Genomic DNA, 13,847 nt, shown 5'->3' with positions numbered 1-13,847 from the left:
TAACGGCCGGCCGGGGTGGCCGTGCGGTTCTAGGCGCCACATTCTGAAACCGCGGGACCGCTACGGTCGCAGGTTCGAATCCTGCCTCGGGCATGGATGTGTGTGATGTCCTTAGGTTAGTCAGGTTTAAGTAGTCCTAAGTTATAAGGGACTGATGACCTCACAAGTTAAGTCCCATAGTGCTCAGAGCCATTTGAACCATTTGAGCCATCACAACGACCGGGAGAGCGGTGTGCTAACCACACGCCCCTCCTATCCGCATCCTCAGCTGAGGATGACACTGCGGTTGGATGATCCCGATGGGCCACTTGTGGCCTGAAGACGGAGTGCTATGGCCCAATGAGACTATCGCCTACAATGGCAGCCCAGACATTCGCAGCAAATCGCACTTGATGGCTTGATCTACTACTACGTGAGGAGTTTCCTCTTCCCACTCATGGCTATTCGTACTGTTCGAAATACTGTCACGATCAAATGAGTCCTCGTTAGTAAATAGCACGATCTGAGGAAACCTGGTCGATCAATCCGTTGTTGGAGCAACCACTGACATAATGCAACCCTTGGTGGAACGTCAAGTCACATGCATTGCTTGGACTCATTGTGGGTGATACGGGCGTAATCATTGTTCGTGGAATACTCTACCACGAATACTTGTAGTGAGGTCCGCTGCAATACGTTCCAGCACCTCCTCTTCAAAATCGGGTGTGCGAGTGGTCCTCATGTTACCAGATCCCTCATTTCTTCTTCCCAATAAGCCAGTCTCCCGCATTCATCGATCGAGAAAAATAGACACTCGTCGTGACGGATGATGCCTCTTAGGAAATTGTTCCCTGAACAGTGAGAGCATTGCAGCGTATTATCCCATACACAAGGCGCATGTCGGTAAATTCTGCCAAACTGGGCCGGTACTGCTCCACCGTGCTGCAATGTACGTCTCCGAATAGCACTGAGTAATGAATGGGTGTGCCGTTGATTCTTAGCAGTTTCTGTCACGGGACAATGTAAATACGATACAACAGAGCCACCTCATGGACAAGTAAACAAAACCTGCATCATGACTTCCTAGTAATCAGACATCTTGTTTCTTTGCAGGAAGTAAAGAAAGTACATGTAAATAAACAGCACAGTACGCGTAAACTTGTGCGTATGTTAGTTGTAAATAAGCTGGAAAACAGTAGTGTTAGACAAAGCGCTAGACAAATTTAATTCCACATCTCCTTAAGCTGGCTTCTCCGACCCCAGATTGTTCAGTGGAGCATTCTCTATGTCCTGTTACATTTATGCACGTTCTTACGGAAATACCCTGTATACTCACCACTGCTGGTGCTGCTGGCTACCGTCTGTGAATGGTTATTGCACGTTGACGCCGAACACAGACGGTGGTCACACTAATCTGATTGGACTGTGTATTTATGGCTTCCATCCGGCCCACACCCCACTCGGCGTCCTGTACATAGAGAATACAGGAAATTCCCGTACCAGAATTGGAATCGCGCTCTTTTAAATACTATTTCAGTGTGTTAACTCTGAGTACATCAGATATCATGAAGGAAGGGAGATTAGGGTTTAACGTGCCGTAGACGACGAGGTCACTAGGGACTCGAATTGGCCAAGGATAGGGAAAGAACTCGGCCGTGCCCTTACGAAAAAACCCGCCTTTCGTTTTCCTCTTGCAGTTTAGGGAGAACAACAGAATAGCAAAATCTGGACGGTCGAACCGCCATCACCCGAATGCGGGTCGATTGCGGTAGCAACTTCACCACATCGCTGGTCATCATCAGATAGGTGGTGAAAGGGGTGGTGGAGTGAGCTTACGACATCGGCAGTAGCTTACAGCATCAGCTACTTTCAGGATAATACAGGGTGATTCAAAAAGAATACCACAACTTTAGGAATTTAAAACTCTGCAACGACAAAAAGCAGAGCTAAGCACTATCTGTCGGCGAATTAAGGGAGCTATAAAGTTTCATTTAGTTGTACATTTGTTCGCCATTTCAGCCAATAAAGTTTTTGGTCCCTTTTTCTTCGAAGGTGCTACTGTAACTGGACTACAGTATCTGGAGATGTTAGAGAATTGGCTGTTCCCTCAGCTCAAACAAGAAGCACAACAATTCATATTTCAGCAGGATGGAGCGCCACCACATTGGCACTTATATGTCCGTAACTACCTGAACGTCAAATACCCGAGGCGATGGATCGGCGGCCAGGCAGCCCGTGACAGAGCACTTCATCACTGGCCTCCAAGAAGCCCTGATCTTACCCCCTGCGATTTTTTCTTATGGGGGTATGTTAAGGATATGGTGTTTCGGCCACCTCTCCCAGCCACCATTGATGATTTGAAACGAGAAATAACAGCAGCTATCCAAACTGTTACGCCTGATATGCTACAGAGAGTGTGGAACGAGTTGGAGTATCGGGTTGATATTGCTCGTGTGTCTGGAGGGGGCCATATTGAACATCTCTGAACTTGTTTTGAGGGAAAAAAAATAAAATTTTTATGATGTATAACAGAAGGTTATATTATGTTTCTTTCATTAAATACACATTTTTAAAGTTGTGCTATTCTTTTTGAATCACCCTGTTAAGAGTGTCAGCTGCCGATGTTGGAGCGGTAGTTTTTCGTTTGACCTCACGGAAGCGGCTGTGGTATTTCCGACCGTAGCACAACACGCAAATTCCTTCTCCCCCCCCCCCCCCCCGCCCCCCCCTCCGACCTCACCACTCCGTCCCACGCGGACGTGTGGTAGGTTGGGAAGAGTCTGTGGCTGGAATAGTGTGCGCTGCTAGGGGCCAGCGCGGCGCGCCGTGCACTGACGTCACGGCGGGCGCTCCTTGCCGGATGTGCGGCCCGCTGTCAACGGCCGAGTCTGGAAGGCTCACCGGGCGGGCCCGCCGAATTCTCAACGTGTCGCCACCAGTCTGCGGGGAACGTCGCCTCCTGAACAAGCAGTAGATCGGGTTCTTCGTGGGCCAAGAGGTGGGGAACGGGTCAGCGTACAAGACCTCCCCTACGTAAAAAAAGAAAATATTTACACTTTTTTTTCCATCACTCCTTTGACTGCTTTCATGCGGCCCGCCACGAATTCCTCTCCTGCGCTAACCTCTTCATCTGAGGCCAGCATTTGCACCTTAACGTCCTCTGCTATTTCTTGGATTTCTTCTCCGTTCAAGCTGTAGAACCCCATCAAGTACCATACGAGTTATCCTTCCTGTTTTAGCATACGTTCTCTTGTCGTGCTCCTTATTTTGTCATTGTTTCCCACACGTTCCTCTCCTCAGCGATTCTGCGAAGAATCACATTTCTTACCAGCCCACCTTCTATAGTACCACATATCAGATGCTTCCTGTTCTCCAACAGTCCAAGATTTAGTTGTATGCAGTGCTTTGCTCCAGGTACACGGGGGCGGGGAGCACAAAGTAAGGACATACCAGAAAAACAACACGTTACGATGCGTAATACGGTACAGGAAAACCGTTGGCATTCGGAACATCCTCCACTCTTCTCGGAATGGATAAATACAGGTCCTGTATAGTTTTCAGGAATCTTATAGCATTATCCCTGCAATATAGTGAAAAGTTCAAGTAACAGTGGTAGAGATGGGTAGTAATGACGCACCCTTCTCTCCAAAGTAGATCACAAAGGTTGAGCAAGTCAGACCTGGTGACTGTGGTCGCCGAGTGAGACGCGGCAATTGGTCATCGCCATCATCATTTCATCCCCACTCACACGCAAGTCACCGAAGTGGCGTCAACTCGATAGACTTGCACGAGGCGAACGATCTACCCGACGGGAGGCCCTAGCCACACGACATGTCATGTATGTATGTATTTTGAAGCGTGCAAGAATCTCATTGTAGAGCTTGCGATGGAAAATCCACAACAGTATCGAAGTATTGCCAGAATGACAACGATGGAGATGGAGACGATGCTCTTTATAACTGGACACAAAACTGCCAATCTAGATACTATCATGCGCAAATCCACTACTGTCAAGCTCTGAGCACTATGGGACCTAACATCTGAGGTCATCAGTCCCCTCCAACTTAGAACTACTTAAACCTAACTAACCTAAGAACATCACACACATCCATGCCCGAGGCAGGATTCGAACCTGTGACCGTAGCGGTCACGTAGTTCCAGACTGAAGCGCCTAGAACCCCTTGGCCACACCGGCCGGCTACTGTTAAGCACTCAATGCTTGTGACACTAATACTTCTGCCATCAGCTACATCTATCCTCTTTAATATGTGGTGAAGTAACAATTACGATGAAGTAAGATTACACCAATTTCATCTTCATACCATTATACGTTAAATGGCGAGACAGGGGATATATCTGATAAACGAAGCATCTCCAGACATACATTTACGCTATTTGAACGTCTGACTTGTACTAACTTAAGTTATCGCCCGTAAATTCCTGAAAGTTCGGTCTTTAACACGCAGTGTAATACTACAATCAATGAATACCGCGTCAAAAATCATAGATTCAGCTATATTACGTGAAATTAAATGACAGTTTTCCGAGTTGGAAAACTGTTACTTGCAAACATAGCTTGACTTGTTTGTATATGTTAATTAACCTATGTTATGAACTAGTTAACCTGATTTCTTGAATGGCGGATATTCTGGTAAATTTCTTCTGTGGAGGTGTTGAAAACAAACTTTGTTCCAGATCTCAGTTCCTGTAGTCCACTAACTGTACATTCCATAAAGCTGGCCTTTCCTCATACACGGCGTGGTCAGGAACACGTCCAAACACGATAGCTCTTTTCTGCCGTTCTGCCGCGTCTTCAGGTGGACCCTCGTTATTGTGCTGAGTCCGTACTACCGGCTGTGACGTACACACTGCTTCGGTGCCACCGTTTACGTCAGTCGTGCAGGGTTACGCGAGCGCCTGGTACCAGTTCTGCGCTGCAAGGTGACCGGCGTGCTCTTTTAAAGGGGGTTGCTAATATTTCGTCCCCAGTGGGCGCAGCGAGGTGTGCGTAACTGCTAGCCGTGCGCTAGAAAGCGGACTGTCGCAAGTAGCTGGACGTCGTAACTCGCGACCGGCGGGCCGCGTGGGCGTCCGAGCGGGCGCCGGCCGGCCCGATACATATTTCATGAGTGCCGCGCCGGCTAATATTGATCTGAGAATTATGCAGATGGCCGCCGGCTCCCAGGCCGGTCTTCCGGCCGCGCCGCCGGCCGGGATGGCCGTAGTTGGCGAGCACGCCTCGGGAGGGTCGCCCTCGCAGCTCAAACTTGCCGCAAACTGTCGCAAAAATTAGCACTCGGCCCAACTCCTAATAGCCGGCCCTACTCCGAAGGCGCCCCACGCGGGAGCGCGCAGGGTACCTGCTGCGGAGCACTCCCGTGGCGCCTCTAGCGGCCGCGCTACGACCCCAGCTATCAACGACATCTCTTCCGCCTCCCCCGGTCTCCATTTCGAGGACGAAACAAAACAAACAACGCAGACAGCTGCGACAGCGGTGAAACGTTCGGTCGACGACGAGGTCGATAGAGTTCGAGCTCGCATTTTTGTAAGCGTATAAAAACAAAACCGCACGATTAGGCCCACACAGTGCCACGCTCTGTCCGTGGCGTCGTGATGTAGGGAGGTGGACTCGGCGCACCAATCTCCCACCCCCTGTCGGTTTCCCAGTCCCTGGCGTCGCTGCTATTCATTTAATCATTTAATTCACTAATTCGTCTAATTGGCGTCATGAGGTTCAGTGTCCTCACACCGAAGAAGAAATCCTGGCAGTGTAGGGAATTGATCCCGGGTCGCTGTGTTGCACACACGCCCATCTACGTTCCTTGGGTTTATTACTTCATTTCGTTTCATTCTAATAGTCACAGCCATGCTATACCCTTGATGACTGCGCGGCACAAAACTTTAAGCCTCGCACCGACATTGGACTGTTGACGACTGGAAATATTTTGCCTGGTCGGACGAGTCTCGTTTCAAATTGTAACGAGTGGATGGACGTGTACAGGTATGGAGAGAACCTCAGGAATCCATGGACCCTGCATGTCACCAGGGGCTGTTCAAGCTGTTAGAATCTCTGTAATGGAATGGGATGTGTGCAATAAGAGTGATATGAGACCCTAATACGCCTAGATACGTCAGGTGACACGTACGTAAGCATCCTGTCTGATCACCTGCATCCATTCGTACCCATTGCGCATTAAGACGCTTTTGGACAATTCCAGCAGGACAATGCGACACCCCACACGACCAAAATTGCTGCAGAGTGACTGCAGGAACACTCGTCTGAGTTTAAACACTTCCGCTGGACAGCAAACTCCCCAGACACGAACATTATTGAGCGTGTCTGGAATGTCATGCAACGTGCTGTACAGGAGACATTTCCACCCCCTCGTACTCTTCCGGATTTATGGACAGTCCTGCAAGATTCATGGTGTTAATTCCCTCCAGCGTGCTCGCGGGAGGTGTACCTGTTTCTATGGCTTTTCAGTGTATTTCATGAGTGTAATTTCTCTTTCGGCCATTAGCAGTTGTGCCGGCCGCGGTGGTCTCGCGGTTCTAGACGCGCGGTCCGGAACCGTGCGACTGCTACGGTCGCAGGTTCGAATCCTGCCTCGGGCATGGATGTGTGTGATGTCCTTAGGTTAGTTAGGTTTAAGTAGTTCTAAGTTCTAGGGGACTAATGACCACAGCAGTTGGGTCCCATAGTGCTCAGAGCCATTTGAACCATTAGCAGTTGTGTCAGTGTCACGGACTTACGGATTTTGCGCTACTTGACTGTACGTTTTGGAGCGAGCCTTCATTCAAATACTACACTGGCGAAGCAACGGCGAGGGACGGCCATGCCGTTCTTGTGTCACAGGAGGGGGGGGGTGCAAGGTCCGTTCCAAATGTCGGGAGCAGGTGTTACCTCCCAGAACGTCGTTAAGGCGGCCGCCACAGTGGCAGCGACGTTCGAGTAAAGTAATAAACATTACGGTAGCCGGCCGACTTAAATAAATAGGGAATAACAGTAATTTACGGCTCGGCTCGCCGGGGCCATTACCATCTGGCAGCGGCGACGCTCCAGCCTTTATCCGTCCCCGCGACTTGGTCCTTTTTCCTCCTGCGGGTCCATCAACTCAACGTCACAGGAAGCGCGGCCCGGCCCGCTCTGCACAAACAGCGTCCTCCATTTTAATTACTCGGCCCGGGCATCGGCTTTTCTTTTTTTTCCTCTCTCTCTCCCTCTTTTTTTTTTTTTTTTTTAACTACTGGATTTGCGAATCCGCTGCCATGCCCGCGGGGCCCGCGAAGATAAAAGTGGAAGGGCGCGTCTCCCTTTGTATTCTTTGCCGTCCGACGCGGAGGCGGAATTGTTTTCGGCTCCTTTACGATGTTCCGGCGTGTTTGGTCCCACAAAGGGACCCCACCGAGCCGGCGCTTTCTCACGCAACAGGCCCACCCTCTCCAGAACCTGGACTTTGTTTCCGCGCTGTCGCTGCCAACAGCGGGCAGCGTCGGGTCGACGCAGCACACTTGTTAGGACCACTTGTCACCCGGAAACGTTTCTGAGACGTGCGAGGACACGAGAAGAAGCCTCAACACCTGTCCAGTTGAGTCCCTTACGAAGAAAGAGAGTTCAGTTAAAAATCATCCCACCAATTGCGCAATCGAACTGCTTAAGCAATCACGAGTTCAATAGTGGTACCCCCAGGTCTATAACTCAATTAATTAATAATCGATTAAATCAGTCAGTTAATTTATGCATTCGGAGCCATTTTCCCTAGACAACTCGAGGCACCTATAGCAGGACCATCGAATGGCGGCGGAGTAATTTTTATGTTTACCAATCCGTTAATTCATAACATTCACAAGATGACGAATATCAGTAGATGTAAGGTGCCATTACTTTCAAATTAAAGCCTCAGCGCCACGTGGAGTGACCGCGCGGTTTAAGGCGCGATGTAACGGATTGCGCGGCCCCTCCCACTGGTGGTTCGAGTCCTTCCTCGGGCATGGGTGTGTGTGTCATCATTAACTTAAGTTAGTTTAAGCAGTGTGTTAGCTTAGGGACCGATGACCTCAGCAGTTTGTTCCCTTAGGAATTCACACGTATTTTTTAAAGCCGTAGCCACCTCGACACGTTAGAACGCCAGCTCCGCGTTAGGAGAACTGGCGCCACCACAGATTCCCCAACCTGAGCACCACGGGGCTAAGCGGAAAGCAGCAAGAACCATTTTATTGACAGTTCCTAGTCAAGTTAGTTACACTGACTTATTTCTACTGGAGGTCGCCCGCTGGTGTACTGCGCCCGAGTTTACAGAAGCACTTCTTGGTCGGTTTCACTTCGTTGTTAGTAACCTTGCGGGATTTCCCACCATCTGATTGTACATTTGTTGCCTTCCACCACTTTGGAGGCAACAGAGTGTAGATTCAGTCACTTTAGTTAAAATCTTACAGCGTAGGACGCCGGTGGTAACTTCGATCACCATCATTAGTCAGTTACGCTACTTGTGCCTCGAACAAACAGCATTACGACTCTAACAAGTCTTCGTCCTGCTGCTCCTGTCTACCTGTCAGTATTATGTGACATCTCATGACTAACAACTTCCCTTCTGGTTCTCATCTCCCAGAATTCACCTCAGTTTTTCCGATTACCACCCTCTCAAGGGACTCTACGAGTTATCGTCCTTTCTCATTTTTTTTTGCAATCTCCTCCACGTGAATTTATCTTGTCGTACAGCAAGACGGCAACCCGTCATATAACTCAGAACTGTGGGATGGCAAAGTAACATTCTTTGTGGTAAGGCTACCTCCGCTTTATCGTATTTTCTCGTCAATATATTTGATTTGTGTTCAGTTCACTGCTACTGTCTGTAGCTTTCCCCCTGTTTCCTTCTTTAATTGAGCCATTAATCCGAGCAATAGAAACACCTGCCGTAGGAGAAGAAAGCTGATGTCTCCACGGTCCAGAGAGCAGAAGATTAGTATATGAACGTGTTTTCATCTACTAATAGTGAAACAGTGATAATCAGTCACTAATGAAACCTCAACAGCTACATACTGTCGGCATGCAAGCCTCTGGAAACCTAATAAGGACTTGTAGAATCCGTGCCACGCAGAATCGCCGCCGAATTGCGTTCCAAAGCTGAACCACGACGCTGTTAAACAAATGGTCATAGAGTTTTGCCCTCGCAAGTTATGTCAAAAATGGCAAGTTGCTCAATTAAAGTATTCAGTGAAGCGTTTTCCGCGCAGCATCTATAGACCCTCTATCACAGACTGAAGTCATCAATACGATAACACTTCCAGGGTTCGATTCCCGGCGGGGTCAGGGATTTTCTCTGTCTCGTGATGACTGGGTGTTGTTTGATGTCCTTAGGTTAGTTACGTTTAAGTAGTTCTAAGTTCTAGGGGACTGATGACCATAGATGTTAAGTCCCATAGTGCTCACAGCCATTTGAACCATTTGAACGGTAACACTGGACCAAGAGGAAAAAATAATACTAAAAGCTCAAGGAAATTGGTCTCAGGGTATTTTAAACCGCTTTCATTTTAAAAAGAAGATACAAGAAGATAAATGGGATAGATAAATATTGCAACCCGAGTTCGGTCCACGAGCAATTCTTCAGTGAAGGGCTTGGGAAATATCCCTATTACGATCCCTTAACAACTATTTATTTCAACAATGAAATGAGTGGTCAGAACCAACACACCACGTGGGCTACTAGTGCACACACTAATTGCACATATTCAAGACTCCATAGAGTTCTAAAACTATCATCATCTACACCATCCGACGCAAGCAGATTTCAATCCGTTAATAACTGACAATTTCGTAATCGCTGAATTATAATCTCCGTCGAGTCCAGAATTCGCCTGAAGTGACTACGAAGCAACCATTTAAAATCTAAACCAGTGGACTATACAGGGTGGTCAGAAGGAGTCTGAAGAGCTTGTAAGTGTGTTGCAGGATATGCTGTGCTAAGAAATGATGATTAAGGGAAAAAATCGATACTTTGCGCCTTATCCGCATTAATTAGCTTTAGTAATTCAGGCCGTTTCGCATGCAAATTCAAGCGGCTCGGCAGAGAAGGTGCACTACACGGGTTCTTTGTTTGCTTTTTCTAAAACCGAACAAGGCAGCGATACAAAAATTGGACGTAGGGTGGTAGTAAGGATCGAACCCGAGCAGTCACATGCGCTGTCACTTATGCTGTGAGAACAGCTGACACTGATCTGGTGGATCGCTTGAATTTGAGCGCGGGAGGCTTCATTGGCTAACTTCAATGCTAATTAACTAGGAAGTGGCGCAACGTATCAGATTATTTTTTCAACGATCATTTCTCAGTACAGCCTACCTTGCAGCACCCTTCCGAGAGTTCCAGATTGCGTCTGCCCACCCCGTGCAGTAGCCCGGCGCCTGTCTGGACAGCGGGCCTCGCTGGCCGCTGTCACACGTTGCTGCCGTCCCGCGACGCACCGCCACTTGTTGATGGCCGCTTCGCCTCTGCAGTCTGCGCGGTCACCGCCGCATGATTAATGACGTCAGAGCGCCGCGGGGGCGGCCGGTCGCCCGTCATTTGTCACGGCGCTGCTGGACTGAGCCCCCACTTCTGCCTCTTCGAGCGCGTGTCGCGCGGAAGCGCTAGAGAGCCAGCCGTACCCACAGTGCCTCACAGGTACGTCACTCGGCGCGCGAAACTTCTTCTCTTACGTACAAACAGCATACAAAATCCTCTTATCTTTGATTCTGAGGCAGGGTGACAGCATGTGTGGCACGTCACTGTTGCTTACGCAAACACTTTTCGGAAAATGTTCTTTCGATAACTGGAAAGCAGTCCCCTCTCTTGAGCTTCAACACACGGAAAAACTTTAAATGCGACTGCTTTAGAATAGGCTGTTAAGAATCACAACTGAAGCTGTTGGTCCCATCGGCGGCGGGCCGTTCGTTCCCATTTGTCGAAGACCCGTGCGAATCGTCTACTGGGGCAGAAACCGGCTCTTGGAATTTGATGAGGAGCTTGGAACTACATTAAAATTGCTAAACACTGAGTTATAAATCTGTATAGAATCTTTCAGATTCTCGAAATTACGACACGCTTGTTTCCAGCATTACATCCCGACAACGCTGACAGCGTGGGAAATGGGAAATTTGTGGTAAGGTCTTATGGGATCAAACTGCTGAGATCACCGGTCCCTAAGCCTACACACTACTTAATCTAACTTAAACTAACTTACGCTATGGACAACACACACACCCATGCCCGAGGGAGGACTCGAACCTCCGACGTGGGGAGCCCGGCGCGCGGCGACAGTGTGGGAAAAATATGAAGGGACACAGAATCTTTAATGCCTGAGGTGCAGCCTCAGAGCGTAATGACTGCCATCGCTTTTTACGTAATTCCTAGCGAGCTGCAATTGAGTTTCTTTCTAAGAACAGTCAGTTCGAAATAGATCACAGAACTCACGATGGTGTCTGGCAGCACAGTCTCAGAATCATTCCTGTTGACTGACATCGATTAAAACTGCAGGCGCCAGGCTTATTCCACAGAATGACCGGCAAGGGGAACCACTGTGTACTGAGGGGCTTTCAAAGCGAAGTGCCGACACTGCTTATGACCTCATCCACAGGGAACCGCGGAAAGGTTTGGGATGGACCATGGCTGCTAGTGATTCACAATGTACTCCATACTGATTCGGAGCTAAGGGCCTCATCTGGCTGCTGCCATCCACAGCTGCTTATCAAATTCCACTGATATCAGTTCAGCTAAACCCACGTATCGAAGACCGTATCTCCGAATTCTGTTCTTACGTTGAACAAAATACGAGCTTACCGAGTAACGGACCAATTGTGTGAGCTCCATACCAGATAAGACACAGCACATTTTCCATAAGGGGACGAAGTCGAGAGACGAATTTCGGGAGTTCCACACGCAAGTGTCAGATTGTACGCCCTGGTGCGTAACATCAGAAGCCTCATAAGGCTAACGTACATCCGGAGACTGCAACGCCAATAGACTGCCGTTAAACGCGAGAAGACCTGCGGAGAATAGCTTATTGGTGTACTACTGGTTGCTGATTCTGAATGTAAATAAATAAAAAAGCATTGCGCGAAAGCCGGCCAAGGTGGCCTAGCGGTTCTAGGCGCTAGAGTCTGGAACCGCGAGACCGCTACGGTCGCAGGTTCGAATCCTGTCTCGGGCATGGATGTGTGTGATGTCCTTAGGTTAGTTAGGTTTAAGTTCTAGGTGACTAGGTGACTGATGACCTCTAAGTTCTAGGGGACTGATGATCTCAGTCCCATAGTGCTCAGAGCCATTTCTTTATTGCGCGAAAGCAGGCGAAGAGAGTCATTACTGTTTGATTATTCTGTCACGATGAATCAGTGAAAACAAAGAGGACCGTAAAATGCCTAAAAGCAACTGTCTAGAGAGACGTCCAAACTGATCGCATAAAGCTAGCTGTAACAAGAGGATACACCAGGCTGACAAGTACCGGAAGAAGTTTAAGAAAATGTAGTTTATGCAAGAAAGGTACAGCTTAAAAAACACTTACAAAAACACTTGTTCATCAGTCTGCGGCCCTTAGCAAATACAGTTAAAAGAAGAAATAAAGACGTTCCAACGAAAATCAGCTAGTTTGTCACCGATACGTTTCGTAAGAGATTACTGCCGAGATGCCAACAAACTACAGTAGCAGACGCTGCAAGAGAGGTGTTGTGCATCACGTAGAAGTATACTATTGTAATTGCGAAAGAGTGGGTTCCAGCAAGAGTCGGGAAAAACATTACTTCCTCCCAAATATGTCTGGCGAAGTGATCGCAACAAGAAAATCAGCCAAGTTGGAGCTCATACGGTCGTTTTTTGAAGTCGCTGTTCCCATGCGCCATTCGAGAATGGAACAGGTTAAGAAGGGAATACTAGAGGTACCAGAAGTACCCTCGGCCACGCACCGTAATGTGGCTTGCGCGGTATAGGCGTCTAGGCTCTGCGGCCGGATCGTAGCCCATTTGAGGTAGGCCACAACGAGAACCAGCGATGATCCACCATCTGCATGCCTCATCCGCAACACGCCGTGTCGCTGGAGAGCGTCGGAGGCGCTGGGTGGGCAGAGGTAGGAGCTGTGGCCGGTGGTCTAGGTGCGACGCCATCGCGGCGCGGCAGCTGCGGCGACCACCGCACCTGCCGAAACCTGGCGGCCGTCACCCGTTCCACTGTGACCCCAGCTCGGCTGAGCAGCCGTCGCCTGCATCTGCATCCTTTTTCTTAAACTTTCGAGGAGTGCGCGATTCGTGTATTATATGGTCACAGAGGTACTTGTTGCCAAGGTTGCCTCGATCTCGAAATGTCCCTTTTACCATTCGGTCTATATGACAACTAACAGATCAAGTGCTAAATTATTTATTAATTGTTTTTGTGGATTTGGCCCTGAAAAAGAGGCGACCTTATCTGAACATTCAGTTAGGCCGCAATCTGGCAGTCGGCCTGCCTAGGTGAGTGGTCAGCCCGGCTGACTGCCATGCAGAGGATGTGGGTTCGATTCCCTGTACCGTTGCTGATTTTTTCCCTGGCAGTACGACAGGAACGACGAGCGCTCAGCTTTGTGGTGCTAACTGAGGAGCTACTTCACCAAGAAATGGCGGAAACTGACAACAGCCATGAGAGTGGTGTAAGGACGCCAGGCACCTACCGATGAGCCCGCTAGGCCCTTTCGGTGCAATTTGCAATCAAGCTGCGTTAAATAATTAATGCTCTCCCGAATGAGAGGTACTGGCAGATGTAAAGCTGTGACGACGGGCCGTGGGTCGTGCTTGGGTAGCTCAGATGGTAGGGCACTTGCCCGTGAAAGGCGAAGGTCCCGAGTTCGAGTCTCGTTCCAGCACACAGTTT

The 13,847-nt window shown here is 49.0% G+C and overlaps 1 protein-coding gene across 1 annotated transcript in view; it reads left to right on the top strand.

Moving 5' to 3' along the window:
* Positions 1–13,847, top strand: part of LOC124545518 (LIM/homeobox protein Lhx1) — a 463,560-nt gene that overhangs the window by 194,013 nt on the left and 255,700 nt on the right. The window lies entirely within an intron of this gene.

The sequence above is a fragment of the Schistocerca americana genome, chromosome 8, assembly GCF_021461395.2.
Source record: "Schistocerca americana isolate TAMUIC-IGC-003095 chromosome 8, iqSchAmer2.1, whole genome shotgun sequence".
In the NCBI taxonomy this organism is placed as follows: domain Eukaryota; kingdom Metazoa; phylum Arthropoda; class Insecta; order Orthoptera; family Acrididae; genus Schistocerca; species Schistocerca americana.
This window is presented reverse-complemented; position numbering and strand designations above follow the sequence as displayed.